Below are 6,755 nucleotides of genomic sequence, written 5' to 3'. Positions count from 1 at the left end.
ACAAATAAAAGTTGAACCTCTTTGTTGCAATTGTTAAAGATCTTGTGACTTGAAAATGTAGAAGATGGTCATATTATTTTACGTGAAGATGCTTCTAATATTGTTTCACATCCTAATAAGTCTAGGAAAGCTAGTGTTCCTATGCTATCTGTTAGAATTGGTGATCATTGTTATTATGGTTTATGTGATATTGGTGCAAGTATTAGTGTTATTCCTTATGAGCTTTACACGGAGATTATGCACGAAATTGGTTCTTGTGAACTTGAAGATATTGATGTGGTTATTCGGTTGGCTAATAGAGAAACTATCTCTCCTATTGGTATTATTCGAGATGTGGAAGTTCTATGTGGTAAGATTAAATATCCTGCTGACTTTTTGGTACTTGGTTATGCTGCTAGTAAATATTGTCCTATCATTTTTGGTAGACCTTTTCTAAATACTTGTGGAGCTATTATAGATTGCAAGAAAGAGAAAATTTTGACTAAATTTGCTGGTGAATCTTATGAGTTTAACTTCTCTAAATTTACCAAAACTCCTTATAAAATTGATTCGCCTAATAGTGATTTTAAAGTTGAGCAGTGCGCATCTATTGCTCTTGCTCCTAGTAATCCTTTGCAGCAACATTTGGAGAATAGTGAGAGTGAAGTTTTTAGGGAAGAAAGGGACGAGCTTGATGAAATTTTCCTTCGTCAACCTATTCGTAAGCATGATTTACCGGTGGAAGATTTGGGTACAACACCACCACCAAAGGAAGATCCTGTCTTTGATTTAAAACCATTGCCTGATAATCTTAAATATGCTCATATTGATGATAAGAAAATATATCCTGTTATTATTAGTTCTAAGCTTTCGAGTTTGAAGAAGAAAGGTTATTGGAAATACTGAAGAAACACCGAGGTGCTATTGGCTACACTCTTGATGACTTGAAGGGGATTTCTCCCTCTATTTGCCAACACGCCATTAATATGGAAGTGTTACCACCAGAATTTAGCCAAGTCTGGAGATGGGCCGTGATTAAATGGCTTAGAGGATTTGCAGGGAAAATATTCCCGAACCGGCCTTGTACAAGAAGTTTGGGCAAGATTGCCCGTGTATCTGTAAATATAGTAGGATACGTGTCGGTTAGGATTAAGAGATAGAGTTTAGCTCGTACACGGTTGGGTTTATTCCCAAGTTAGAGAGTCCACGGACTATAAATATGTATCTAGGGTTATTGAGAAAGGAGGACGATCACGTTCGCAACAAATCAATCTAGGCGCATCGCCACCCCTTGTTTCGAGGGTTTCTCCCGGGTAAGCAACATGCTGCCTAGATCGCATCTTGCGATCTAGGCAATTTCAGTTTATTCGTCTTTGGTGTTGCTCGTGCTGAAGCCTTTTTGATGGCGAGCAACACCCTTATCTTAGGTGTTTTGGGGTTGATCACAATGCTTTCACGATGCACTTGTTTAGCTACGCTTCCCTCGATATCTAGCTGCCCTTACACCTATTTTAGGTGTAAGGGCAGCACCTTGCTTGTTCGTTATTGAGTAGATCTAATCCGTTATAGTTGCTCCTTGTTCTTCAAGGATTGGTTTGATATCCGTATGGTTAGGCCTTATAAACGAGTTGAAGGATCCGGTAGCGCGTAAGGTGTGGTTTACTAAGCTCTAGAGGGATTGTTCCGGGGATCAACTTCATGTTGGTTTTAGGCCTCTTTAGGGTTGGTTTTCCATCATCTTACGTATCCGCTAGGCTCAATTACGCATAGGATGTTCCGATTATACGGTGAAAACCCTAAACTATCGTAGATTAGCTTAGCTTGATTTTGATAAAGCATGATCCCCATGTCCTTATAAATCTAACATGAACCATGGGGCAATCGACTCTTTGAGCCGATCCACAGAACAACTTAAGAGCCGATCGGGGCTCGTATTTAATGTTTACGTGTTTGCCATGCAGGAAACTAGTCGAAGCTATCCATCACCTTCCTGACCAGGTATAGGTCAAGTGGCACGCCCTCGTAATCACCAGGACGCGTGTGCCAGAAGGCATTGCGGGCCGTCGCCCGAGGGACCAGGGTCAGCCGCAATCCTGGGAGCCTCCCGGCTCTACGGTGTTGCCCGTCGATACTCGCCGGTGGGTTTTTGACCGCAACACATTCTGGCACGCCCGGTGGGACCCTCTGCAACAACGACAACATCGACATCTGCAGCAACCATGTCAAAAGCTGCGGAGGAGGTGGTCGGCGAACCAGTCACGTACGCAGATCTGCCGGAAGAGCAAAAGAAGAAGTATGATGAGATGAAAGCCGTCTTGGAAGCCGATCTCATCGGCTCATTCGTGAGGACCCGTTCCCATGGAGTAAGGTGGAAAGGGTTCTCCCCTGAAGGTGTTCTTGACGGAGTAGACTTGTCTACCCCTTCGGAGGAACGTACCAGAGCTCTGCGCCAGGAAATCAACTACATGGCAGCTCATTCTCTACACCGCTATTCTGAGAGTCTGGTGAACACTCTCGAGCGCGTCGCGGTCCGTGTGGTGCAGGAGATCATGAAGCATCAATACTCCCCGTCAGGACCTACCCTAGGGACTCACCAGGGAGAAGTACCGCTCCAGATCAGGCCGCCGCTACCATTCGCGCTTGCAGCACCAGAGCCGCCGGGTTCACCGGCGTACGTCGTCTACAAGGTTGGAGGCGATCCTAGTGATTGCCAGTACCTATATGAGCCGCCTAAGGAGATCCCGCATGGGTACGTGTGCACATACGTGCCGGACTGCAATGCTGGGCGCGCACGGGCCGGATCGCACCAACGGGGATTTGCGGAGTAGATCTTCGATAAACAAGCATGGCTTGCCAAATATGCTACTGGAACGAGTCATGAAGGCTCGGTCCCTACAGCTAATACCATGGAGCAGATCAGCACTATCTTGAGAGACCAATTCGGCATCCTGCCGAAGAGGAAGACAATCGGCTATTCCAAGCCGTACCCTGACGAGTATGACCTGATCCCGCTGCCACCCAAGTATCGGCTCCCTGAATTCTCAAAATTCAATGGAGCAGAAGGATCTAGCTCAATAGAGCACGTAAGCCGATATTTGGCGCAGCTGGGCATGATTTCGAGCGTCGGACCGAGTTACGTGTGAGGTTTTTCGCACAATCTCTCACGGGTTCAGCCTTTGGATGGTACACGTCGTTGCCACCAAACTCAATCCGGACGTGGAAGCAAATGGAGGAGCAGTTTCACGTGCAATATCACTCAGAAGCTACCGAGGCCGGCATTGCCGATCTGACACGAGTACGGCGAAGCGGGGAGAAACGATATCCGAATACATCCAACGTTTCAAGACCGTCGAGGAACCGATGTTACACGGTTCGTTTATGCGAGAAGGAAGCGATCGAGCTGGCGATCGCGGGCCTCGCAACGCCAATCAAAGATCCGACTTCCCAAGCGAGTACGAGTTCATTGTCACACATGGTGCGGAAACTCACGTCCTATGAGCAGCGGCACCCTGAATTGTACCAAGACAAGTTCAAGCGTCCGGTGGGTCTGGTTGAGATGGAAGAAACTGAAGATCCTGCACCGGACCTAGAGGTGGCTGTAGCTGAATGGGCTCGGGGGCACATCCCGTGTCCTGCAAGTGGGTAAAACCACAAGGGCCTCCAAAAGGGTTTGACTTCGATTTGAGCAAAGCTGAGCAGATTTTCGATCTATTGCTTAAGGAAAACAGCTGAAGTTACCCGAAGGCCATAAAACCCCTACAGCACAAGAAATGAATGGGAGGCCATACTACAAATGGCATCATTCGTTCACCCATACCACCAATGACTGCAAGGTGTTTCGTCAGTAGATCCAAATGGCAATAGAACAAGGTCGATTGCTTTTCGGACAGTTTGCCATGAAAGTGGACACACATCCGTTCCCTGGCGTCAACATGGTGGAACCTAATCACTCCGCGAGGCGTCGGCTGGATTTCTCGTGCAATGTCAACATGGCAGGGCCTGTGCGCTACCATGGCAAGGATAAAGAGGAAAGCAGTCACTCCCGCAACAAGGAAAAGGAGGAGGCCGATCCACGCGACCGGCCCCGATACGACGATAAGCGGTACCTTACCAAGGAACAAGTGAGAAGCGTGCGATACCAAAAGCCGCTCTCCACGCACCTCCTCAACAAATATGAATATCAGTATGACCGACGTCGGCAGTACCACAGAAACGACGAAAGATACAATCGGTCTGATGAAGATAAAGGAAGGTACCATCGGCATGACACAGACGAAGGGCGCGAACACCGCGCTAAGGAGAGGTCAAGGGAATAGGAAGATATGGATGAACACTGGGACTGTCCCTTCTTTAAACACTGCTGGGACTCAGGGATGAGCCGATTGCCTACAATCGAAAACTGCCCGGAGTGTAGACGTCGGAAGAAAGATGCAGGGGAAGTTTCAGTTTTCAAGCGTCTAGGACCTCTCCCGCCACAAAATAAGCGTGCTGAGTCCTCTCAAGATGAAGACTTTGAAGAGTCAGAAGATGAAGAAGAGGATAGGTACCACCGGCCAAGGTGGTGCCCCGATGGACTCAGCCATTCCCAAAAGCGTAGGGTTCAGCGGCTACGCAGCTTGGAGCAAGCCGAAGCGCGATACTTGCACACGTTGAGGAAAGCACGGCCTGATCTGGCCGTGAAAATTCAACAGACTTTGGACGAAGAGACACGTCCACCAAAGAAAGTTTGGCGTCCCAGGCAAGAAAAAGCCGATGCAGACACATCGGCTGGCACGAACATGGTGTTCTTCCTTCCATCAGAGTTTCGTGCCCCAGGGATGGAAGAAGTGCCGATAGCACAGTTTGACTGCGGTCCACGGCCAGTCATCTTTGAGAAGCCACGGGAAAAGGGCTACAAACACATGAAGGCCCTGTACCTCAAAGGTTATATCAATGGGCAGCCCGTCGGCAGAATGTTGGTTGATACAGGAGCGGCGGTAAATATAATGCCATATTCCATGCTACGGCGTTTGGGACGCTCCAGTGCCGATCTGATCAAGACCAACGTCACACTAAACGACTTCAACGGCCAAGCATCGGGGACGCAAGGTGTCCTGAACGTGGATTTAACCATAGGCCGAAAGACAGTCCCAAAGACATTCTTCATCGTCGACAGCAAAAGCACCTACGCTGCCCTGTTAGGAAGGGATTGGATTCACGCTAACTGCTGCATTCCATCTACAATGCACCAATGCCTGATACAGTGGGATGGAGACGATGTAGAAGTCGTGCATGCAGATGACTCGATCGACGTCTCGATAGCCGGCATGAACATTTGGGACTCGGAAGACCAAGAACCGCTCTCGGAATCAGTTTGGACGGCTGTGATCGCATCGAGGTGACAAAAAACGGGGTGAGGCTGGTCTTATCCACCGGCCCGATAGAGTAGCAAGAGCAACATCCATCGACACACGTGGCAAGGCCGATCCCTGTGATCGGCCCCAAAAAATAAAAAGCAAGGATCTCACGTCAAACATGTCACGTAGTCGTGGTAGGGAGGCTTCCCCCTGTAAGGGAGCACATACATGTTGTAAACCTTCATTGATCAATTCAATCAACATGGAGGCCGATTCCGATATCGGCCAAAATTATCCTCGCCATACGTTCTGCCTGTGTTCAACGTCGATCTAACGGGCGATGGAAAGCTGGGATATGGGTTTACGTCAGCTGATGAGCTAGAAGAGATCGACATTGGTCCTGGGGATAAGCCACGACCAACATTTATCAGCAAAAAGTTAGATCCGCATCTGAGGGGCCTGATGATAGCTCTGTTGAAAGAGTACCCAGATTGTTTCGCCTGGGATTATACAGAGATGCCCGGGCTAGACAGGAGCATCATTGAGCATCGGCTACCTCTCAAGAAAGGATTTCGGCCGTTCCAGCAACAAGCACGGCAGATGAAGGCCGAAATTCTAGAAGAAGTCAAGAAGGAGATTGAGAAGATGTTGAGCGCCGGGTTCATCAGGCCATGCAGGTACGCTGAGTGGATATCTAGCATCGTACCTGTGGAGAAGAAAGACGGCCGATGGCGCGTCGCCATAGATTTTCGCGATCTCAACAGAGCCACTCCAAAGGATGAATACCCTATGCCGGTAGCTGAGGCGTTGATCAATGTAGCGGCTGGTCATAAGGTTTTAAGCTTCATGGATGGCAACGCCGGTTACAACCAGATTTTCATGGCTCCAGAAGATATACACAAGACTGCCTTCAGAGTACCGGGTTCGGTGGGCTTGTTTGAGTATGTGGTCATGACATTTGGGCTGAAGAATGCCGGTGCAACGTACCAACGAGCCATGAATTACATCTTTCATGATCTGATCGGCAAGTTGGTAGAAATCTACATCGATGATGTGGTTGTCAAGTCTGTCTCAGTGGAAGGACACCTGGAGGATTTGCGACGTATCTTGGACCGAACTAGAAAGTTCGGACTTAGAATGAATCCAAAGAAGTGTGCTTTTGGTGTGACGGCCGGTCAATTCTTGGGCTTCCTAGTTCATGAACGTGGGAATGAGATCGGCCTGAAAAGTCAAAAGGCAGTGCGAACAATGAAGCCACCAACGACCAAGAAGGAACTCCAAAGTCTCATCGGCAAAATCAATTTCGTCAGAAGATTCATCTCTAATCTGTCAGGACGAATTGAGCCGTTCATGGGATTGGTAAAAATCAAACCTGATGAGGAGTTTCACTGGGGCAGAGCAACGACGAGCGTTTGATGAGATTAAAGAATATCTAACGAA

Source organism: Lolium rigidum, chromosome 7 (genome assembly GCF_022539505.1).
Source record: "Lolium rigidum isolate FL_2022 chromosome 7, APGP_CSIRO_Lrig_0.1, whole genome shotgun sequence".
Classification (NCBI taxonomy): Eukaryota; Viridiplantae; Streptophyta; class Magnoliopsida; order Poales; family Poaceae; genus Lolium; species Lolium rigidum.
Note: the sequence above shows the minus strand (reverse complement) of the source record.